This window comes from Mesocricetus auratus, unplaced genomic scaffold (assembly GCF_017639785.1).
Source record: "Mesocricetus auratus isolate SY011 unplaced genomic scaffold, BCM_Maur_2.0 Super-Scaffold_100018, whole genome shotgun sequence".
Taxonomy (NCBI): domain Eukaryota; kingdom Metazoa; phylum Chordata; class Mammalia; order Rodentia; family Cricetidae; genus Mesocricetus; species Mesocricetus auratus.
In genome coordinates this window covers 37,878,326-37,903,482 of record NW_024429199.1, presented here as the reverse complement: position 1 = coordinate 37,903,482, position 25,157 = coordinate 37,878,326, and the positions used below count along the sequence as shown (strand labels likewise).

Sequence of the window (25,157 nt, the reverse complement as noted above, 5' to 3'; positions counted from 1 at the left end):
TTAAAAGAAAAAAAAAAAAAGCCACCTCGTAGCCTCCTCCCCCCTCCTTGTTTTTCCCTCCCTTCATCACATGAGCACAGCCCAGACACGCCTTGCAGCATCTCCCCCTAAGCTGCTAGGACCAAAGGCTCCGCCGCCAGGTCCCCAGCAACCCACCCCACCCCCAGGACTCCTCAGGTCCCTAAAGGGGACAAGAGCTTTGGGGTCTGTCCCGGGACTGAAGAAGGTTCAGGGACAGCAAGAAGGAAGGGGGGAGGGAGCAAAAGCTTTGTTTTTTAAATTCAATGACTGATACTCCCAGGTTGGAGCTTCTGCAGCCCTGGGATTTGCATCTGGCCAGGCGCGAACCCAAATTCTTTTCTTAGGATTGTGTTTGACTTTAAGCATTTGTTCCAGCCTTCTCTCCTTTAGCAGGAGAAAGGAAGCGCTCCTGGGCTGCTCCTGAGCCTGGCCATATTAGGTTGGCTCACGTGGCTGGAGCTGGGAAACCCAAAGGTTGATGCAGTCAGGCCACCGCTGAGGTGGGCCCAGCGTCCCCCGTGATCGCAGCCAGTGATGTCAGCTGATGCCATCAGCAGAACTCACCGCCCTCTTTCCCCAGGGAACGCGGGGAACTGAAGCTGTTACTGGAAATGTGCCTGTCCTCTGAGCGTCTGATGCTGAAGGTACACATCCAGGCCTCTTGTCTCGGAGGACGCTAAAACACCACGTTGGCTTAGGTCTGACCGGTCGCCATTGGTGTTCTCAAGCCATGAAGATCTCGAATACCAGCGAAGAAGGGGCTTGCCTGTTTTCTTCCTCCACTTGATTCGATAATCACTATATTAACGTCGCAGCCGATAAAGTCTTTGACTTAAATTAAAATGTTGCTGGATTATTATTCCGCACTAAGCATGAGAGGAGTAGGGAGGGAATCATAAAATGCTCTCAGGTGAGCTGGGGTTTGTATTCAAGCGGGTAATCCCTGATAACTGAGTGGCAGAGGCAAGAGGGTCGGTCAGCTTGAGCCCGAGGCCCCCTGAGCTCCAATTCAGCCTGAGAGCCACAGAGCAAGACCTTGTGCAGAAAGAATTAAGGAATCAGGGACTTAAAACACAATAAGAGCATTGAGTCTAGATGCCAGATAAACATCTCACTCCCAGATTTAATACAATTTAGTGAAGTGTCAATGGAAACATCAACTTAGTTATATGACATCTGATCCTTATTCGTTGTCATAAACGAACATATTGGCAACCACTCATTAGTTTTTTCAGGATGGAATTTGGTTTTTTGGAACTGGAGAGGTGGCTCAATGGTTAAGAGCACTGGCAGCTCTTCCAAAGGATCCCAGTTCAGTTCCCAGCCCCCACAATAGCAACTCACAACTGTCTGTAAATCCAGTTCCAAGGGATCCGATACTCTCACAACAGACATGCAAGCAGGCAAAACACCAATACACACAAAATAAAAATAAATAAATGATTGAAAATTTGTTTTCTCAAAAACATTTGTTTTCTCAATTATTTCTGTGGGTATACACGAAGGCCAATTTCTCTGGAGTTTATTCATTTAGTAACAGATTTTCAAGACGTTTGTTTTTAGTTATTTGGAATCTTATCACCTAGCTCAACTTGTTTTATGTTATGGTATTTTATTTGTTGAGACTGTAGTCATGCACTCTCTAGCTAGGCCCAGTCTCTGGAGAGAAGACAGTATAGGCTTGAGAGACCACGCCCACCCTGCTCCAATTTAAATTTTGACTGTTTGGAGAATATTAGCATCTCCCCTCCCCGACCCTACACAGTGCTGGAGAGTGGACTCTGAGGCCTGCCACGGTGCTCTCGCACTGAGCTGTGTGTCTGACTCAATCATGAGCATCCTCATTCTGTATCAAAAAACGTTGCCCATATCTTTACATACACTCCTCACAACAACCTGATGGCATACATCCATTGTCCTCATTTTACCAGTGAGGGGATTAGGCAAAGAAACCAATTTTTGTGCACCCAAGGTTTCACAGTTGGTAGATGTATGGTCAAGGCATCCCATGGGCACATGACTCCAAAGCCCATGCTCAGCCACCACACTCCAAATCCTTCTGCAAGACGCTTTCATTTTTCAATCTCTTTCTCTCGAGGATGTTAGTGAAAAGAGACATTTTAGTCTCAGGAACTTGAAAATGTGGTTGAGGCAGTTTGAGAAACAGGGCGTGGCTCCAATGTAGAGCTCTGGATCATGTGCATGGGTTTCTATCCCGGCACCACCGTGGGGGAGGGGCTTATCTGAGAACAATAAAGTCAGCACATATGAAGATGTAGCAGGAGGTACTATTTGTACTGCCTGCTTTGATACAGACAGTATCAGCGTTCCCCCGTTCTGTGAGATTATATTATTCAAGTTCGTGGGAAATTCTTGACAAAACTTTTCACATTCACTAGCCTTGAAATGTTCAGAAAAGATTACAAGGCCAAAGATTTTCAGCTAGCAGTAGACAGGCCAGCTCTGAGGAATACATTGCCTGTGCCTGCTTACAGCACAAGCCGTTGCCTGTATTTGTTCTCCAGGCTGTAAAACTGCCTTTTCTTACGTTTGAAAAGTGAAATTGAGGGGATGGGGAGATGGTGCAAACATGAGGACCCAAGTTTGGATCCCCACCCCCACCCCCCACCCTTGGCATCAGCACACAAAGTCTGGTGAGGTGGACTTGTGACTATAGTCTCAGCAAGGGGGGGGGACTGTAAACAGACCCTTGATCAACCTAGACAAATCAGTGAGAGACCCTGTTGTAAAAAAGACAGCCTTTAATCCCAGCACTTGGAAGGCAGAAGCAGGTGGATCTCAGTGAGTTCAAGACCAACCTGGTCTACAAAGTGAGTTCCAGGACAGCCGGAACTGTTACACAGAGAACCCTGTCTCAAACAAAAAGAAGAAGAAGAAGAAGAAGAAGAAGAAGAAGAAGAAGAAGAAGAAGAAGAAGAAGAAGAAGAAGAAGAAGAAGAAGAAGAAGAAAAGAAAGAAAGAAAAGAAAGCATAAAAAGTAAAATTGTATTTTAGGGCCTAGAGATATAATGGTCAAAATAAATTAAGGGATGTACACATAATATTCTCTATTCTGCCTAAAACACCTCCATGGTTACTGGTATAGTAGTTATAATGGCTTATCCAGGCCAGGGCACCAACCTACAATCTAAGCAGGAGGATTTCCATGAATCTGAGGCTAGCCTGGGCCACATAGTAAGTTTGGGGTATCTTGGCCTACATAACAAAACCTTAGAGTTAGTCTTTTGTGCTTGTTTGTTTTTCAAACCAGGGCTTCTCTGTGTAGCCCTGACTGTCCTGGAACTTGCTCTGTAGACCAGGCTGGCTTTTAACTCCCCAGTACTGGGATTAAAGGGCCACCACTGCTCAGCAAATAGAATACTCTTGCATTTTAGTGCTCCAGGCATGCTACACAGGCACTGTAATAACTGAGTGATGTGCCCAGCCATTCAACACACATTCATCAAGGGCCAGTCTTTTTTTTTTTTTTTTTTTTGGTTTTTCGAGACAGGGTTTCTCTGTGGCTTTGGAGGCTGTCCTGGAACTAGCCCTTGTAGACCAAGCTGGCCTCGAACTCACAGAGATCCGCCTGCCTCTGCCTTCCAAGTGCTGGGATTAAAGGTGTGCGCCACCAATGCCCGGCTAAGGGCCAGTCTTATACCAAATACAGTTACTGCCCTGCTTTTCAGCCAATGTTCTGATGCAAGTCTCCACGGTTTTCTTCTGTTGGGTTCTGGTAATATCTGAAAAATTGCTCTCCTGGCCTCCGTGAAGTTGAAGACAGCTGCCCTGCTTTCCACCCCTCCCTTGGAGGCGGCAGTTACACAGATTCTGTCTAGCAGCCCCCCCCCTTCTGACACACCACAGGGCGCAGGTGTCCTCCCCCAAACTCTCCCATGGGACAGCCAGTGACTTGAGATGTTTCCCCGAGAGGGTTAATGCTCTCATACAAAACAATTTGAGATTTCTCAAAAACAAACACGCATTGCCTGTAGGGCAGGCTGAGCTTGTACTTCTTAAGTTTGCTTCTCCAGAAAAACTGGTCACATGAGATTTCAAAGAAAATGTAGAACGCTGCTATGACATCTCGTGCGCACCCTCACGGTTTTAAAGGAATTAGAGGCAGGGAAAACCTTGATCAACTCAATACCGTGACATTATCCAATGGGATGCAGGTTGAATATAGTGAACAAGAGTACCTACCATATGCAGCTCAAAATAGAATTGAATGTACTCACCATAAATAAATAATGATTTATTGTGTTTTAAAGTTCTGATATGGTCTCACAACCAGGACTGTATCTCAGTACAATAGTACTTGCCTTGTATGCATGAGACCCTGAGTTTAATTCTCCAGAACTACCTCCCTAGAGAGAGACAGACACAGAGATAGAGATAGAGGTGGGGGGGAGGCCTCATGTAGCCTAGGCTGGCTATGAATCTAAGCCTAACTTGCTATGTACCTAAGACTGGCCCTGAACTCATCTTCCTGCTTCTACCCCTCAATTGCTTGTATCACAGGCATGCACCATCAAACCTGTTTTTTTTTTTTTTTTTTCAGTGCTGGGATCAAGCCTGTGGGTTCCTGTACAGGAGACAAGCATTCCCCAGCCCAGAACTAATAAAAGTTTAAGGTGAGGGATATGCAAATTACCCTGAGTTTGTCACTTGGACAGATAGTCATAAATCAAAATATTACATTCTATTTCACAAACATGTAAAAAGTAGCATGTAAACATTAAAAGCTATATACAGGAAAACAGGAATATTTTTCCCACTTATGCTTTTCCACTCACATTCTTCATAGCATCAGTTATTTACAGAGAACTAATTTCATCTAACTGCCAATACTTCCTTCAAGGTGAGTCTAAATAAAAATAAATAAAATAAATCAACTGTGGGAGCTCAGGCTTGTAATCCCAACACTCAGCATGGTAAGACCGGAAGATAACCAAAGCTGTAGTTCAAGGCTAGCTTGGTGACAATATGCAAGACGGTCTCAGAAACAGGAAGGAGGAACTGGAGAGACGACTCAGTGGTTTAAGAGTGTGCACTGCTTTTGCAAAGAACCCGAGTTGAGGTCCCTGAGCACACACAGTGATTCTCAACAGTCTGTAATGCACTTGGAGGCACATGCACAAAGAAACAGGCAGTGGTGGTGCAGAGGCAGGCCTATCTCTGTGAGTTCAAGACCAGCCTGGTTTACAAGAGCTAGTTTCAGGACAGCCTCCAAAGCCACAGAGAAACCCTGCCTTGAAAAAACAAAAATAAATAAATAAATAAAATAAAAAATGAAAAATGGGGGGAGGGGAAAGGGAGAGGGAGCTGGGATTGACATTCGAAGCAAGCTTGTTTTTAAATTAAATTTTAAAAAGGGAAGAAGAAAAAATAAATTAAACAAAACAAAACAAGCCAGGTTGACATCCATCCATGATACTGAGGAACTATTATGAAGACCACGTGACAGTTTGGTCCTCCCTGTTTGTTCTCCTACCAATCTATGCTCTGAGAAACATGCTCGTTCCTGGGGACTGATACCATTTTTACCAGCTAGTTTTGTTTCTGATGTTGTTGTTGTGGATATTGTTTTCCTTCAACGACTTCTTGTCACTCTTACAATATTGAAAGCTATCAGGCTGTGGTGGCATAGCCAGCAAGACTAGCACTGGAGAGGTTGAAGCAGGGGGATGATCATGGCTTCCAGGCCAGCAAAGAACACAAAGTCAGTTCTCAAACACTAAACAAGGGCTGGAGAAACCTCTTGGCAGCTAGGTGGTTTTTTTTTGTTTGTTTGTTTTTGTTTGTTTTGTTTTGTTTTGTTTTTCGAGACAAGGTTTCTCTGTATTGCTTTGGAGGCTCTCCTGGAACTCACTTTGTAGACCAGAATGGCCTCGAACTCACAGAGATCCGCCTGCCTCTGCCTCCCGAGTGCTGGGATTAAAGGCGTGCGCCACCAACGTCCGGCTGCAGCTGGTGGTTAAGAGCACTTCCTGCCCTTACAGAAGACCTGAGTTCAGTTCCCAGCTCTACCTCGGCTGCTCACAGCCACCCAGAACTCCTGCTCAAGGAGAGCCAAAGCCTCTGGTACCTGCATTCACGTGTACAAACACACACACAGAGACATGTTCACATAATTAAGTTTTTTTCCAGCTGGTCTCATTATGTAACTCTGGCTGGCCTAGAACTCACGAGGTAGACCATGCTGACCTTGAATTTACAGAGATCCACTTTCCAGTGAGTGCTGGGATTAAAGGCATACATCCATTATACTCAGCCTGCATAACTAAAAAAAAAAAAATTAACTATAACTATACTGAACCTAAAAAATAAAATAACTGGGTGTTGTAAGTCATGTTTACTTAGCATATACAAGTCTTAGATTTCATCCCAAACACCAAGTAACCCCAGGTAAGCTGGTCTCACTTCTAATCCTGGCAGTCAACTCTAGAAGCCGGGCACTCAGACTTGCAAAGCCATCAGCTAGAAATCAAGTTCAAGGTCAGCTTGGGTGAAAAAAAGTTCCAGTCTTTTAAAAATAAATAAAATAATTAAGAAAAAATAATCAGCTTTTTGTGGTGGTACACACCTTTAATCCCAGGGAGACACAGACAGGCTTCTATGAGTTCAAGACTAGCCTGACATAGTGAATTCTAAGCCAGCCAAGACTACACAGTGAAATCATCTCAAACAAACAAACAAACAGCCGGGCATTGGTGGCACACGCCTTTAATCCCAGCACTCGGGAGGCAGAGGCTGGCAGATCTCTGTGAGTTTGAGGCCAGGCTGGTCTACAGAGCGAGTTCCAGGACAGCCTCCAAAACAATACAAAGAAACCCTGTCTCGAAAAACCAAACCAAACCAAAACAAAAAACAAACAGACAAAAATTAATAGTAAGCTAGATTATCCCCTTGCCTGCTTTCTCTCAATATCTGATATTGTTAGTACATCCCTGGGAGCTCAATTACATGCAGACAAACAAAACAAAACAAAAAAACCCACCAAAACTCCAAAGTAGAATGTAACATTCATAAAGAATAAAAAATTAAAATAAAAAAACAAACATGTGCCTCCATTCAAAAAAAAAATCCTCCAAAATACGTATCTTTTCAGTGCTACTGTGCTCTTGAGTGTCAGTGAAAGACCTTACCTGAATTTCACTTTCTTTATTTTTATGTTCTTGGTGCTGGGGACTGAATCCAGGACTTCACACGTAAGAGGCACGAACTCTGCCCCTAGATACATAAACCCTCAGACTTTGAATTGTATTCTCTCCCTTTCTTTTGTTCTGCGTCGTTTTAATGTTCCCATTTTTCAGTGGTCAGGCCATGAGTTCAGCGTGAAGCTCAGAGGAAGACTTCCCACATTCCCTTCTGTCCCTCTGCCTTCATGTGGGACCTGGGAATTAAACTTGGGTCATCGGGCTTCAGTAGCAAGCAGCCACTGCTACCTAGTGAGCCGTGTTGCTGGTTCTGTTCCTCAGGTTTTTGTTTTGTTTGTTTTGAAACAAGGATATTATGATCAGGGCAAGGCTGACCTCCAACTCCAGTGATCCTCCTGCCTCAGCCTCTCATATGCTAGGGGTATAGGGGAGAACTTCCATGCCCAGTTTGAACTTCAAACGCCAATTATTTTATCTTGTGAAATTCATGGGTTTCTTTCAAAGTGAAAACATGTCATTATGGAAAATAATATCTAGCTTGTGATCATAATATCCACAATGCTGAATAAATTCCTTGAGTGGTGGCTGTCATGTCTCTACTGGTGTGTTTGTACTGCACTGGAGAAGTAGAGTTGACATAAGAGGAACTGCACATAAGGCTGGCATGTCCCACTCCTGCCATTGTAGCACTCAGGAGGGTATGTGAGTTCAAGGCCAACCTGATCTATCTATCTATCTATCTATCTATCTATCTATCTATCTATCTATCTACATTCCAGGCCATCTAGGGCTGCATAGTGAGACTCTCTCTCAAAATGTAACGAAAACAAAACCAAAACCCAAAGTATACAAAGGTGTGGTGGTGCATGCCTGTAATTCCAGTGTCCCAGAGTACCTTGAGTTCAAGCTGGGCTAGATATCAAGACCTCATCTGAAAACAAACAGAAAATAGTGACCCTAACTATCAATCCCCCCCATTTCTCTGTGTGCCTTGAAGCCCCAGGTCTTGCTCCCTGAAACCTCTCACCTACCTTCCAAGCAACTTCTATTTACTTTCTGTTGGCCTTGATTAGCCTGCTGTGTCACTCATCAGTAGGATGCTTACATAGGATACTCCAGGTCATAGGTTCAATCCCCAGTAGTGAAGAAAATATAACTGTGAAACACTGAGTATTTGCTTTGGGGGTGTTGTTTCATTTTGAGGATATATTTCCTTTTGTTTTGTTTTGCTTGTTTCAGAGACAGTGTTTCATTATGTAGAACACTAACCTGCCTTTGCCTTCCAAGTGCCAGGCTGAATATTTCCTCTTAAATGTGGAATTTACTAATTACCAGAAACAGGAGAGAACGGAGAGAACCCTTGAAATGGCTTAGTTCGTGGAAAAGCAGTTGCCATCAAGCCTGCACAGTTGGGTTCCATCCTAACACCCATATAATGGAAAAAAAGTCAGCTCCCATAGGGTGATCTCTGACCATGCAGTCAGACGTATACAAAATAAATTAACTGTGGTAAAAATACTTTAAAAGGAAAAAAAAGAAATGTGATTAATCAAAATCCGTTTGCCTTTGACAGATGTAATTAGTCTATGGCCTAGCCAAGTTTTTTTTTTTTGTTTGTTTAAATAGGGCCTCAAACTCAGATCCATCTTCCTCTGTGCTCACAACACTGAAGGACTTTGCCTCCACACCTGGCTCTGTGCGAATCTTTTTTTAAACTTTATTTATTTCTATTTTATGTGAACCGGTATTTTGCCATGGGTGTTGGTTGGATCCCCTGAAACTGGAATTACAGATAGTTGTGAGCTGCCATGAGGGTGCTCGGAATGGAACCTGGGTCCTCTGGGAGAGCAGGCGATGTAAGCACTGCACCATCTTTCCAGGCCCTCTGCATGAATCTTAACTGGGCCGTTTGGTTTTGGGTCAGGGTCTAAAGTTGGACTGAAACTCATCACGTAGCTAAATATCTCCCTGAACTTTGACCCTCTTGAATCCACCTCCCAAGTGCTGGGATTACAGCCACGTTGTCACCAAGACCCAAGGACACATGTCTTTGGTATGCCTTTAAATTGCTAAACACTTAAAAAGTAACTGTAGCCGGGCGTTGGTGGCGCATGCCTTTAGTTCCAGCACTCGGGAGGCAGAGGCAGGTGGATCTCTGTGAGTTCAAGGCCAGCCTGGTCTACCGAGCGAGTTCCAAGACAGTCTCCAAAACAATACAGAGAAACCCTGTCTCGAGAAAAAAAAAAAAAGTAACTGTAAAATAATTTGATCCAGGAACAGTAACCCCTTACAATGAGCCCTAGAGACTTTTGACGAGGAAAAAGCAATTCAGTGCGGGATAAAAGGCAGCCTTTTACAAATATTGCTGGGGCAACAGCCAGGTTTGGCAAGTCAAGGTTATAATCAAACTCTAAGTTAGTCTGGCCTATAAAATGAGGTGTGTGGGGGGACTTCTGCACATTCAACAATAAAAAGAAACAAATGTTTTTATACACAATAACCAGAAAATTTGCTAAAGCAAAACCACCAATACCCAAAAAATTGTATGCTATATGTTCTATGACAGCGGTGAGGTGACAAATTACAGAAATGAAGAGATTGGTGGTGGCCAAGAGGGTGGGGAACCTTAGGTGTGGCTCTAAGGCAACAGCGGCATGGTCTCCTTGAGTTGAGAACACTTTGTATCTTGGCCGGAAAGCCTCTGGCAGTTTTGGTAAAATGTTGCCATTGATGGATCTAAGTAAAGGGTCTTTAGACCTCCCAGCATTATTCTCTTTATTGCACGACAATCTGTAGTGAACTCAAGATGGAAAAAAGTATCTACATGTACACTGCTGTCCATGAGGGTGTGTAACACTGCATGTGCGTGTGCACACACTAGCTGGGGTTGTAGGGCAGGATTGCCAGCAGGGACAATGCACTGAGTGTTGAATTCCATATCCGGCCTTGAGCGGGCTCATGAACCAAAATAAGACTAGTTAGAGGTCAGCAGAGAGTTAACAGGTTGGTCTTTGTTTTGCTTGTACACTGTTAATCTGAAATGACCAGATTCCACCCAACACAAACAATAGTTTTCCTGCCTGGCTTTGCAATCCTGTCTGTCACTCCCTGACTTGGTGTCACTATGGTCACCAGCAGACACACCTGCAATCTCTATGGCCAATATCATTTTCACGTTCTTCTGCTTAGAAAGGCCACAAAGGGATGAAATAAAACCAAAAGTGAAGGCAGATGTGTCCATGCTACTGCCTGTAACCCCAGCTCAGAGATAGCTAAAGCAGGAGGATCACTACAAGTTCGAGGCCAGCCAGGTCTATGTAGGGAGTTCCTGGCCAGCCTAGGTTGCAATGTGAGACATTGTCTATGCTGGGCGTTGGTGGCGCACGCCTTTAATCCCAACACTCGGGAGGCAGAGGCAGGCGGATCTCTGTGAGTTCGAGGCCAGCCTGGTCTACAAAGTGAGTTCCAGGACAGCCTCCAAAGCTACAGAGAAACCCTGTCTCGAAAAAACCAAAAAATAAAAAAATAAATAAATAAATAATACATTTTGGAAGTAAAGAAATCACGGGCTGCCTCTTTGAGATCAGCTGACACTCCACACCCAGAACAGTTTCTTCTAGTTCTTTCTGTAAGGCTAACACCCCATCTATGGTGCTAATGAGACATCAGTTCTTTCTGAAGTTGTAACATTTCAGTTTACATTCCTCCTTTCTCTCTCTCCCCTGGCTCATATATTACACCATGAGAAATGATGTTCTGATTTGAAGCCCTTTATCAATCCCCACCCTGTACTGGCCTTGGGCTTCTTTTCTCTGTAGGCTCTTCTGGGGCCTGAGGAACTCTGGGGCAATCATGTGGTCGGCCTTGGGAACTGACCTGAGAAAGCAGCGTCTTCCCAGAACTCAGGCCATTCTTGACCTCTCTGGGTCCTTGGTGGTTTGAGTGTAGGGTCCTGAGCCCTCACCTACCCTGTGAACGGTACTGGGATTACTGAGGATTACACTAGAATTTGGCATGTGCCAGCTGTTCAAGTTTGCTTTCTTTTGCTGTTATAAATTATTGATCCAACCCAACTCGGGGAGAGAAAGGTTCACCCAGGGTACTGCTTCTCCACTCCATCACTGAAGGAAGCTGAGGCAGTAACGAAAGCAGAGACCACGGAAGAATATTGCTTACTGGCTTACAGCCCCCCATACACACCCTGGCTTGCTCAGCTACCTCCTTTTTCAGCCCAGGCCCATCTGCAGGGGATGCCTCCTTCTTCCTACAGTGAGCTGGGTCCCCTTGCATCAACTAACAATTAAGTAAATGCCCCACAGATATGCTTACAAGCCAGTCTGATGGGGACAAGTCTTTAACCAAGGTTCCCTCTTTCCAGGTGATCCTTAGTGTGTGTTAAGTTCACAAAAGCGTAAGTAAGGGAGTCACTCCAGACCATACGTTACATGTTAGATGGATACAAATCTCTTGTTTTTTATTTTTATTTTTTTTGGTTTTTTTGAGACAGGGTTTCTCAGTGGCTTTGGAGGCTGTCCTGGAACTAGCTCATGTAGACTAGGCTGGTCTAGAACTCACAGAGATCTGCCTGCCTCTGCCTCCCAAGTGCTGGGATTAAAGGAATGCGCCACCAACTCCCGGCTGTCTCTTGCTTTTTAAAAAAATGTGTTGATGGGAGTTGTCCTTCTGTGTATATGTTTCTCTTATTGGATAATGAATAAAACACTGATTGGCTGAATGACCGGGCAGGAAGTATAGGCAGTGCTAGGAGATGGGGAGAATTCTGGGAAACGTAGGCAGACAAAGTCGTCCTGTGGATCCTGGGAAGAGAGGATGCGCCAGGTGGTCTCCAGTAATTAATAGAAATGGGTTAATAATTAAAATAAAGCTACACAATAAGAAGCCCAAGTCACCGGCCAACAATTTTATAACGAATATAGTGTCGGTGTGTTCATTTGGGACTTAAGGGCGGTGGGATCAGCTTGGACAAACGACCCCCACAACATTTTGTTTTGGCTGTGAAATAGAAAAACAAAACACTGTGATTTCACAGGACACCAGGACTCAAAAATAATTAGGTATGAAACCAGGGTCACATAGTGAGATCCTGTCTCAAATATATATAAGGAATATATTTGCATGTACATTTGTAAAATACATATATATATATATATATATATATAGCCATATGGTTCAGCAAATAAAGGTTCCTGCACCAAGTCAGAGGTCTTGAATTAAATCATGGTTCCCACAGATTTTCAGCAGTTCTCAAGCTGTGGGTCGTGACCCCTTAAGGAGTCATATCAGATAGGCTGCGTATCAGATATTTACATTGCAATACATAACAGCAGCAAAATTACAGTTATGAAGTGACAATGAAATCAATTTATGGGGGCGGGTCACCACAGTATGAGGAACTGTATTAAAGGATAAAAGCATTAGGAAGGTTGAGAATCACTGGGTTAGAAGGGGATCATCAACTTACATAAGTTGTCCTCTGGCTTCTATAGAACCCCATACCACACCATGATCAGGACCCCCTTCAGAATAAACAAATAAAAATGCAAATAAAGCGGGGTGGTGGTGGTGCATGCCTTTGAACCCAGCAATTGGGAGACAGAGGCAGGCAGATCTCTATGAGTTCGAGGCCAGCCTAGTCTACAAGAGCTAGTTCCAGGACATCCTCCAAAGTCACAGAGAAACCCTGTCTTGAAAAACAAAACAAACAAACAAAAAAAAAACAATGCAATTAAAAACAATGCCTTTAACTGGGCAGTGGTGGTGCATACCTTTAATTTCAGCTCTTAGAGGGCAGAGGCAGGTGAATCTCTCTGAGATCAAGCCCAGCCTCATCTACAGAACAATTTCTAGGATAGACATGGCTACACAGAGAAACCCTAAAATACAGTAGCTAAGACAAGATGAGTTGGCCCAATGGTTTACACCTGTAATTTCAACATTTAGGAAGTGGAGGCAGGAGGATCAGGAATTCCAGGTTGTCCTGGACCACACAGTTAGTTTAAGGCCAGTCTATGTCACAGGAGCCCTGCCTGAAACAAAACAAAACAACAAACAAGAAATAAAATGGGCTGAGAGATGCTCTGTTGGTAAAATGCTTGCTGTGTGAGCATGAACTGCCTAGGACTCCATTGTCAACCAGCCTAGCCTAATTACCTATCTCATGTCCCAGTAAGAGACCCTGCCTCAGAAAATAATGTGAGAGATCCAGGGAGGCATTTGGTGGCTATAAGATTTATGTGTCTCACTCTGTACATCAGACTAGACCAGAATTATTTTTTTATTTTTTGGTTCTTTGAGACAGGGTTTCTCTGTAGCTTTGGAGGCTGTCCTGGAACTCACTCTGCAGACGTGGCTGGCCTGGAACTCTCAGAGATCCGCCTGCCTCTGCCTCCCAAGTGCTGGGATTAGAGGCGTGTGCCATTAACGCCTGGCAGGCTAGACCAGAATTACATAGGCCAGGCTTGCCTCAAATTTATAGCAATACTTCTATCTCTGTGTATGAAGTGCTGAGATTAAGGTCACTGCCCAGCATGCCCTGTGGGTATCTTCTAGAGAAAGCATTTCTGAAAAAAAACAGAAATCTAAGCTATTTAGTTTATTCTAACAATCTAGAAAATTATGAGATTATGTGTGGGTTGTTTTCTCTCTCTTTTTTTTTAATGCTGGACTCGACTACAACCCCAGGGCTGACAGCCCCCCCCCCCGTCTTCTTCTGAGTCAACGCCTTACTATGTAGCACTGACTGGCCTGGAACTCACTGAAATGTACCTGCCTCTGTATCCCAAATTTGGGGAGTAAAGTTGTGAGCCACTACACCCAGGGAAAACTATTTATCTCAGGGGTGATCTTTACATGCGATTATTTCTTCTTCCACAATCCTGGGCTTGCCATGGCTTCCCACTAACACAGGCCTTCTGACACGGAGACATTTCCAGTGTTTCTACAGACTCACAGCTTGAATGTAACCTCCAGGGACCCTGTGCAGGGACAGCCCAGAGAAGCCATTTCCTGGTTCCTGATCCTCAGAAACTGAAACACAGTCTCTTGTTGTTGCCTCTCTTTAATCGCTATGTGTTTGCTATATGTTTGTGTGTCCCATGCGAATAACTCGGAATGAAAAAAAAAAAAGAAATTAAAAAAGTAAAGGGCTGCTCCTGTGTATGGTGGAGGAGAAAGTTTAATTGTAGGTTTGAGGGAGTGCATGGGCAGAGACAGGGGCATCCGGGAGAATCCAGGGTGAACAGGAGTAGACTGAGCTGGGTCATGTGACATAGGGGAGAGGGGCCAGGGACTAAGGGGGAGCCTGGGCCAAGAGAGGAGTATAGGATGGACCAAAAGGCCGAGCAGCCAGAATGTCTGGATTATATAGGGATGAGCGGCTGGGTTGGGGAAGTTTAGGGTAGGGGTGGACATGCAGCCACACCTTGTAAAAGAGAGGGAATGTAGGATGTTGGAAAGAACCTGGAGGCCAGGTTCACTTTGATATGTTAAATAGGCACCTCGGTCTTTTGTCCCAGATTTGAGCTCTAACATCTTCAAGGTGAGTTTTCAGGTGCTTAAAAAGTAGACCGTGTAGACACAGTGCTGCCTGCCTGTAATCCTAGCCCTTGGAAGGTGTAGAACTGAGGATCGGAGGTTCAAGGTCAGCCTACGCTATGTAGTGTTATTGAGGCCACTCTGGGTTATTTGAGACCTTGTCTTAAAAAAACAAGACAAGAAAGGCAGGCAGATCTCTGTGAGTTCGGGGCCAGCTTGATCTACAGAGCTAGTTCCACGACAGCTAAGGCTACACAAAGAAACTCTGTCTGGAAAAAACAAAAATTATACATTAAAAAGAAAATCAAACACTTGGGAGGCAGAGGCAGGCGGATCTCTGTGAGTTCGAGACCAGCCTGGACTACCAAAAAACCAAAAAAAAAAAAAAGAAAATCAAACAAAAAGAACTTCTGATTATTTTCTTCAAGTCCTGAATGCCTATGGTTCAGGACTGTGGCTGTTTCCAGGGTCACAGTTTGGGGAATGTTCTCCGTGGGAGGGTAGTCCTCTTCTACTCCCCCCCCCCCCACTGAGCTGAGCCCTCAGAAGAAATGACTTCCTTCAGGGGCTCGTGGTCACACAGACTTGGCTGCAAAGTATCTCTTCAGGTTAATTGTGATCATCTTGGGAACAGACACAGCAATGTCTGGATGGGTGTGACTTCTCTGGTGCTTTAGCAGACTGGGGATTCTGGTCTTGGCTCTCCAGAGATGGGGGTCTGTTAAGATTTAATGCTCAGCCAGGTGGGGTGGTAAACCCTTTCATCCCAGCACTCAGAAAGCAAAGGCAGGCAGATCTCTGAGTTCAAGACCAGCCTGGTCTACAGAGTGAGTTCCAGGACACCAGAGTCACACAGAGAAGCCCCTACGGGCGGGGGCGGGGAGGAACGGGATGGGACAGAATGGGACAGGATGGGACGGGCCCTACTGCTCTTGGTGTCCTTATTCCTGGATAACTAAAGAGTGTCTTCAGCCATTTTCCTGCAACCGGTCATGCCAGTTTCTCTGCTGGAATTCTTTTATTTTTATTTTTCTTCAAGACAGTGTTTCTCTGTGGCTTTGGAGGCTGTCCTGGAACTAGCCCTTGTAGACCAGGCTGATCTCGAACTGCCGGAATTCTTTAGTATGCTTTATTCTTGAAGTACTTTACATCCTGACCCCTTAGCTGGGTAACCAAGCCGTTGGCTCGTGCGTTCGCCGTCCTGTGTCCTCTCTCTGTCATCCTGCACGTGCAGCCAATTCCTCCTCTGACTCTCCGACTGCCGCTTAGGGACCAGAGATGCCAGGTCCTTCCCTAGCAAGAGAGCATCTAGCCTGGAATCCCATCTTCTGGCACACAGTCCTTTGAGCAGCCGTGAAAGGCGTCTGCTTTGGCACCGAAAGAAGGACACTTAGACACAAGGGAAAGAGAGAGAGACAGGCTGCTCCCAGAGAGAGAAAAAGAAGCCCAGAGGGCAGCCGCCCTTGTTCCTCAAATAGCCTAGTACCAGGTTCCCTTTCCTTCCAAGAAGGGGCCTGTCTCTGGGACTGGCTGGAAAGTCTTCTTGTAGCCAATTGAATTTTGACCAGGTTGTCAGATTTTCAGAATCTGTTCTGGGGCTGAGGTCAGGCCTGTCCCCAGCCATTAGGGCAGTGGCTGCGGTGGTCTGATGGATGCCAGGCCTGTGATTTTCCCCAAACTCCTCCCAGCTGGTCTTGGGGCAGCCCCATCCCTCCACTTTTTGAAGAAATGGTTTTGGCAGTCTGGCATCTTAAAGTCAGTTTAGGCAATTTGAATTGTTTCTCATCCCATTGGTCATCATCAAGACAAGATTTCAAAAGTTGAAAAGTTTATTAAGAACATCTTCCAGAGGGCAAGAGAGATTGTCTAGTGGTTAGAACACTTGCAGTTCTTGTAGAAGACCCAAAGATAGAGCCTGGTTGCCCCCCCTTCCTCCCTCCCTCCCTCCCTCCTCTGCTTCTTCCTCTTTTTCTGTTCAGAAAATTCTCAGGATTTTCCTGGGTAACCTAGGCTAGCCTCAGCCTCTCAATCCTCCCGCTCCACCCTCAGAGTGGTGAACCCTGTGGGGTCATAGGCACGGTCACACCTTCCTCCTGGCTGGCCTGGGACTTACTAGGGCAGCTTTCCGGCTGGCCTTAAACTCACTATAATTGTGTCTGGTGTCTCCCACAGGCAGGAGCCACCACACCCAGCTGAATGCCTTTGTCTCTCCTCTTTATCTTTTGTCCTGCAGTCTCTGTGGGCGTGTGCTCTGGGTGTAATAAAATATGACCAATTAATTCACAAGCTTGTGGTGGGGGCTTGGGCACATTTTCATGATTAACAAGAGGAGGGAAAAGGAGGTTGAAATTGGCTTTTCTGGTTTTAGAACATGGTAGCTCCATTTTAAAAAAAGCCTATTATCTTAACTATGCATTAAAAAAATCTTCTTGAGTTAAAGCTGGGTAAAGCAGTATTTCTTCCAAATGTGCTCTTTAACTAGGATCCACCATGCAGCTTCAGTGAATACACGGGCTCCTTTTATATCAATGGCATTGCTAAATCAAAATGTGCAGAAACCCACAAGAACGCCCATTCTTCATAAGACAGTGACAGCGCCAGCAGCCTGGCTTAGGCTCTTGTTTCTGGAAGGAACACTTTCTTCTCCAGGAGCACTGCTGGATTATGCAGGTACAAGCCACTGGCTTGCCCCGTACACACACACACACACACACACACACACACACACACACACAGAGAGAGAGAGAGAGAGAGAGAGAGAGAGAGAGAGAGAGAGAGAGAGAGAGAGAGAGAGAGAGAGAGAGAGAGAGAGAGAGAGAGAGAGACCGGGTTATAGAGATTCAAGCTACCCCCCCCCACAGGCACACACAATGTGAGTTAGTGATATTTTCTTAGATCCAATCCGCAAGTTATAGTGTTTTATGGGTTGAAGTGGATAGAAGGGAATTGTTGGTCAGGACAATCCCATCGAAGGGATTGTGAATAGTTTTGCAGAGGAGAAATGAGTGGGTGTCCCATTGTCACAAAGAACCAGCCTCCATTGTCAGGCAGGCTCCACCGCTGTGACCTTGGGTGAATTAACTCATGTCCCAAGCCTTCATTTACTGGCCTTACACTTGTATATCAGGAAAAAAGAAGCCGATTTGCAGGATGGAGAGATTTGCAGCAGAGCTCCAGGATGGGGACCCAGATGGGAGATGAGGAGAGAATCCAATCCAGAGAGTTGTCTCATGACCGCTACTTGTGTGCTATACCAAGGGTGCACCTGTAAGAAGTGTCTGCACACGCCGGGCAGTGGTGGCGCACGCCTTTATTCCCAGCACTCGGGAGGCAGAGGCAGGCGGATCTCTGTGAGTTCGAGGCCGGGCTGGACCGATAGCCTCCGAAACAATACAGAGAAACCCTGTCTCGTAAAAACCAAAAAAAAAAAAAAAAAAAAAGTGTCTGCACACATAATAATAATAATAATAATAATAAATAGCAGCCAGGGATTGGTAAGATGACTCAACATTTAAGAGCCCAGACAATTTAGGCTGTTGCAAGCAACTGAACACCAGCTCCACACCCTCTTCTGGACTCAGTGGGGACTTCTACTGACATATGGGGACACACACACACACACACACACACACACACACACACACACAAACTCGAATGTGTGTTTGCGAGGTCTTTTGTTTGCTTTTTGAGACAGGGTTTCTCTGTGTAGCCCTGGCTGTCTTTGAACTCACTCTGTAGATCTGGATGACCTCAAACGCAGAGATCCATCTGCCTCTGGCTCCTGAATGTTGGCATTACAGATGTGCACCACCACTGCCCAGCTTACTCAAAAAGTTTAAAAAAATTTTTCAAGTTAATCTGTACCACACTGTTAAAATAATTTGTTTAAGTTTATAGACACAAGTTATTAAGTCTGCTAGATAAATGTTAACTATGCCTATTCCTATAATGTAATGGCTCTTTGGGGAAGGGTGGGGAGGGGCCGGATGGAGAGGGGAGGGGAGGCACAGACTGGGTATGGGGAGGGCTGGGCAAGCTGCGGCAGCCATGATCTGCACTGGTATACTGGGTTGCTAACCTTACAGGGCAGGATTGCTATGGGCATGAAGGTCATGCTCCACTCAGCATATGGCCAGCCAGTCTCAGGAGCCCCTTTTCATCCCTGCCCTTCATAATTCAGGCTGTAATTCCAGCATTTAGGCGGTGTAGGCAGGAGGATCAGAGCCCAAGGTCATCTTTGACTTCATGGTGAGTTTGAGGCCAGCCTGTGCTACATGAGATCCTGTCTCAGGAAAAATAGCTCTAGGACTATGCTACTGAGGTAAACAGCCAGCAGGGGTACATATGGAACAGGCTCCTGGATTGATCTCTCCTGACAAACCTACATTACTCTCCACACACCGACAGCTGTTATCCCCAGGACTTCGTCGGCATGAATGAGTAGCCTCTCACTCACGCTGAGTCTCCCACTCTCCCTGTACCTCCTATTCCTGTCATCTTTCAGTCTTCCCTACAGAAGCCTGAATCTCTAATCCTTGGCTCCACTCACCCCCAGTGACACACTTCCTCCAGCGAGGCCACACCTACTCCAACAAACCACGCCTTCTAATCCTTCCCAAAGAGTGCTACCCCTTGACGACTAAGCCTTCAAATATGTGACCCCATGGGGGTCATTTTTATTCAAATCACCATAATCCTCAGTGATGATCCATTTTGTGGTGTGTGATGGATTTTCCTTCTTTTGAAGGCTGAATACTATTCTACACTTGTGCACACTACATTCTCGTATCTGTTGGTGCACTAGATACTATTCTACACTTGTGCACACTACATTCTCCTTAGTCGGTACACTGGTAGACATTTGAGATGCTTCCTCTCTTTGCTATGGGGAACAGTGCCTATGTGGATATAGAAATGAAACATCTCCTTGAGACTCTGTTTTAAAAAAAAAAAAACATTTCCACAAGGCCGGGCGTGGTGGTGGCCGTCTTTAATCCGGAACACTCAGGAGACAGAGGCGGGTGGGTCTCTGTGGGCATACCACCATGCCTATGCACGACAAGGACAAGAAGGTTTTTTTATGTCATCATTTCTGTTTATTTTCCTGGCAGCCCTAGCGTAAATCCTTACAGGCAGAAATCCAGCCCCACTCTCCACTCCAGGAGCCTCTAACTGGCTGGCTTCCATCAGTCCATCTGGATATCACAGGATGAATCTGAGGAAGAAGGCGGGGGAGGGGTGAGTGAGGAGGGCTAGCCAGCCCTGGGCTACCTGTCCCTTATTCCACCCTGGAACTTGGTGGCCTCCCTCTAGAAGCCTCCCCTCATGTGGGCCACCTGCTGTGCCCCATAGTCTAACTACCCTACCCTCACCTTCTTCCCTCCTGCCTGTGAGCTTGGGAGGAGGCTGGCTCTGTCTCGGAGGCTCTGTCCTCAGCATCAGCATCAGCATCTGATGTTCCTCCTCCACACTCTGGCTTCCCCCAGGACTCCTGTTGCCCTGGTGAGAGAACCCACAGACCTCAGTTAAGAAAGCTTGAAAAGTCATGACTTAGGCAGCCGGTCTACTTGAGTCTGAGGACCCAAGCTCCTCCTCTGGCTGTTGGAGACCACTCAGAGGCTGCTGTTCCCATAGGTGCTGGTCCTGCCTGCTTCTCCAGGGTGAGCCGCAGACAGAGCTGTGCAGGATCCCAGAGCAACTGAAGGCACAGCATCTTAACTGTTTGTCCTCTTTGTATTTTTTTTAAATTAAACAAGAAGGATTAAAGATTTATTTATCTGTCTCTATATGTACGAGTGCTTTCCTCGCTCATACCTATGTCTGCACCAGGTGAATGCCTTTGCCCAAGAAGGCCAAAAGAAGGCATTAGATCCCCTGGAACTGGAATTATGGGTTGAGTCACCTTGTGGATGCTGGGAATGGAACTTGGGTTCTTTGTTGGGGGGCAATGAGTGCTCCTCAATGCTGAGTCATCACTCTGCCTGCCCCCCCCTTTGTTTGGATTTTTGATGCAGGGTCTCACCCTTGTAGCCCAGGTTGGTCTAGAACTCATGTAATCCTCCTGCCTCATATGATGGGGTTATTTTTTTTCACACAGCCCCACAGTGCCTACCGAAGTACCCCACCTGGTGCAGGCATGCGTTGGATATTTGTTAAATGAATGAGAAAATGCCCTGAGAAGGCAGAGGAACAGCGTGTAAGAATAGAAGGATAGGGAAGGAGAAGGGGAGGAGGCAAACGTAAAGGACCTTAAGCTGGTGGGAACCATGTCTAAAAGGGAACTGGTTTTGGCAGCTAAAAAAGAGGCAAAGAGGCCAGGCCTCCCCAGCTGTTCCTGCTGCTTCCTGACCTGCAGCTGGAGTAGAAATGTTGTGTTTTTATTTGTTTGGCTTGAGTGGCTAATCACCATGCCAGTAAGACAGTGCGGTGAGAGAGAGAGCAGAGAGCAAGAGCGAGGAGAGCAGGGAGATGAAACTGTGACTCTAATTCCCAGCTGAGAGCAAAGCAGCTGTGGAGGGCATAGCTAGGAGGGAGGGGTGGGTGGGCCCTCGGGGGGTCTGGGGTGGAAAGCAAGCCTTGTGGAAACAGCCATGAATCCAGAATGAGGTGTGTGTGTGTGTGTGTGTGTGTGTGTGTGAGCACACTAAAATTTAACCATTGCTCGTCAATAATCCTAATCTAGATTCTGTCTCATACAAGCAGGGTGGGAACCCCACCCACTGAGCTCCAGCCCCAATCCTCTTTACTGCATTGACAGGTCCAGTTTCTTGGTTGTATGTGATTTCTAATTTAGAAAGGGAGGGAGGGAAAAAAGAAAGAAAAAAGCTGGGTGTGGTGGTCCACAACTTTAGGTTATGCACTCAGAAGGCAGAGGCTGGAGGATCTCTGTGAGTTCAAGCCCAGCCTGGTCTACATAGCAAATGCCAGAACTACACTGATAGACCCTGTCTCAACAGCTTTCCCCACTCCAAGCCAAAAAATATTACTATTATTATTGCCATCGTCATTATTTTGTGTGTGTGAGTGTTCTGCTTGCATGGATGTATGCAGTATGTATGTGCCTGGGCACCCACAAAGGCTGGAAACAAACATTGAATTCCCTAGAACTGGAGTTATAGGTGGGTGTGAGCCACAATGCAGGTGCTGGGAATTGAACCCAGGTCCTCTGTCAAAGCAATAAGTGCTCTTAACCACAGAGCCATCTCTCCAGCCTCCTGACTTTTGATTCTTCCTGATTTTCTTATTAAAGCAGCCTTTATTGAACATCAGCACTATTCTGTATTTGAGATAAGGAGGCAAGAGCTCTTGGGTTTAAGGCTAGATGGGGCTAAAAACCAAACCTCAATGAAATCAAAATATGACAGCTTTGGGCTGGCAAGATGACTCAGTAGGTAAAGGTGCTTGCCACAAACTCTGACCAGCTGAGTTCAGCCTTAAGCACTTTCATAGCAAACGAAGAGAACAGACTTCCACAGTTGTCCTTAGACATCCACATGAATGCTGTAGCACAAATGCATTTGAGCACGCACACACACACACACACACACACACACACAAAATATAATTTTAAAAAAACCAACAAAAGTAAGAATTTGGGGCCAGGAAATGATGTTACACACCTTAAATCCTACTACTCAGGAGGGAAAGGCAGACAGATCTCTGTGAGTTTGAGGCCAGCCTGGTCTACAGAGTGTGTTTCAGGACAGCCAGGGCTATTAAACAGAGAAACCCTGTCTCAGAAAAACCAAAACAAATACCAAAAAAAAAGCATTTGGTGCTGGGCGTTGGTGGCGCACGCCTTTAATCCCAGCACTCGGGAGGCAGAGGCAGGTGGATCTCTGTGAGTTTGAGGCCATCCTGGTCTACAAAGCGAGTTCCAGGACAGCCTCCAAAACAATACAGAGAAACCCTGTCTCTAAAAAAAAACCCAAAAAAAAAAAAAGCATTTGGTTTATTTGCTTGTTTATTTGTGGCAGTCACATTCCATAGTCCAAGCTGGCCTTGAATTTGGGGTCAGCCTCATTCCTTGGTATCCTGAAGACTAGGATTATAGGCAGGTGCTTTTTTTTTTTTTTTTTTTTTTTTTTTTTGGTTTTTTGAGACAGGGTTTCTCTGTATTTCTTTGTAGGTTGTTCTGGAACTAGAGCAGGCTGGCCTTGAACTCACAGAGATCCACCTGCCTCTGCCTCCCAAGTGCTGGGATTAAAGGTGTGTGCCACCAACGCCCGGCTGTGGTGCTGTCTTAGTTTGGGTTTCTTTTGCTGTGAAGAGACACCATGACCAAGGCAACTCTTAACAAGGAAAACATTTAATTGAGGGTGACTCACTTGCAGTTTTAGAGGTTCAGTCCATTATGATTATGAAGAGAAGCATGGCGGCGTTCAGGCTGACATGGTGCTGGAGGAGTAACTGAGAGTCCTACATCGTCCAGACAACAGGAAGTTGACTGACTCAATGGGCAGTATCCTAGCGCATAAAACCTCAAATCCCACCCTACAGTGACTCACTTCCTCCAACAAGGCACTAATTTAGTTCCACTCCCTTTGGGAGTTGTTTTCTTTAGGACATTTTCAGGTGCACAGGATGGAATCCAGGGCGTGTTCGCATTAGGCAGGCACCTTACCATTGAGCTATCCTCCCCACTGGAGAATCTGATTTTTGAGGGGAGTTTCTGGAATCCCAGGCTGGCTTCCAGCAGGTTATGCACGCAGTGATGACTTTGAACTCCCATCCTCTTGTCTCTACCTCTCTCCTAGGATTGCAGGTGTGTGCCACGAAAAATTTCCAAGAACTTTTCTAACAGCTGCACGAAAAACCTGGAGGAAGATTATTTGAATTTATATGCAAATTGATGCCAAAAATTCTTCACATTCACAGAGGGAAAAGATGAGGATTCTAGGTGGGACTATGGGACAAAATGATTCTTCTTTTTTTTTTCTTTCTGGTTAGTGCCTAAGGGAACTCTGAAATTAACACAAATGCTAAAAATCTGCAAGAAATTGGATATATAAAATACAAAGGCAAAAAAAATCAACACAAACCTGTTCTTATATGAAATGAATTGCTGAGACAGTGTGGGCTAAAGGTAAATCAGGCTCCTTGTTCTCTCTCATTCTGCACGTGTGTGTGTGTGTGTGTGTGTGCACATGTGTATGTGTGTGTGTGTGCATGTGTGAGTGTGCACAGGTGCACGTGTATGTGCTTGCATGTGGAGGCCAGGGATCTCCTTCCTCAGGAGCTGTCCACCATGTGTCTCTCACTGGCCTGGAATTCAGTTAGGGTACCCAGACAGCCCCAGGGATTTGTCTTCACCTCCTCAGCTTTGGGTTACTCCCCTGCCACATGCACAGCTTTTTTTAAAAAAATGATTTATTTATTTTATTTTATATGTGTGGATGCTTTGTCTGCATGTATGACTTTATGCCAGGATAGGGCATTGGTTCTTACCATAGATGGCTGTGAGCCACCATGTGGTTGTTGGGAATTAAACTCAGGCTCTCTGGAAGAGCAGCCAGTGCTCTTAACCCACTAAGCCCCACAGGCACAGTTTTTACGTGAATGCTTGAAGTCAGGTCTGTATGCTTGCACAGGAAGCAGTTTAATGGCTGAGTTATCTCCTAAGAGCCTGTTTTGTTGTTTGCTCGTTTTATGATTATTTATTTATTTATTTATTTTTTGGTTTTTCGAGACAGGGTTTCTCTGTGGCTTTGGAGGCTGCCCTGGAACTAGCTCTTGTAGACCAGGCTGGCCTCGAACTCACAGAGATCCGCCTGCCTCTGCCTCCCGAGTGCTGGGATTAAAGGTGTGCGCCACCAATGCCCGGCTGATTATTTATTTTTAATTTTGTGAATATGCATCTGTGGGGAGGTGTCAGATAGATACCGAGACTATACATAGGCAGGTGTGAGCTGCTCAGCCTCCCATTTTTCATGTTTATTTTTTTAAACCTTTTGAGACAGGGTCTGACACTGTATGTACCTCAGGTTGGCCTTGAATTTATGGCAATCCTCCTGCTTCAGCCTCCCAAGTAGTGGGATCTCGCATGTGTGGCTCTAGTCGTGTTCAACTGCCTTTTTCTGGAACTTCCAGTACAACGAGGATCACTTTCAGCCTCAAGTCAGACAGAAATGCTGTATTCTTAGTAAGAGTAAAAGTAGAAAAAAGGGGGGGGGGGAAAAGATTCGTTTTAGTAGAAGAAAAGGATTTCTTTGAAAAATTATATTCTAAAACTTTTTTAGCTGTATGTTATTTTATGTGTGTGAGTGTTTGGCTTGCATGCATGTATGTATGCATACATGTACACTACAAGCATGCCTGATGCCCTCAGCGGCCAGAAAAAGCATTGGGTCCCATGGAACTGGAGTAAGATGGTTGTGCCACCCCATGGGTGCTGGGAAACCCAGATCTTCTGCAGGAGTAATA

The 25,157-nt window shown here is 45.5% G+C and overlaps 1 long non-coding RNA gene across 1 annotated transcript; it reads right to left on the bottom strand.

The window, feature by feature from the left end:
- Positions 1–19,832: 19,832 nt before the first annotated feature.
- Positions 19,833–24,866, bottom strand: LOC121144445. Its single transcript, XR_005881797.1, has 4 exons — positions 24,714–24,866; positions 23,359–23,551; positions 20,108–20,234; positions 19,833–19,950 (listed from the first exon to the last, which is right to left on the bottom strand). It is a non-coding gene; the product is annotated as an uncharacterized LOC121144445 (long non-coding RNA).
- Between the last annotated feature and the right edge of the window lie 291 nt (positions 24,867–25,157).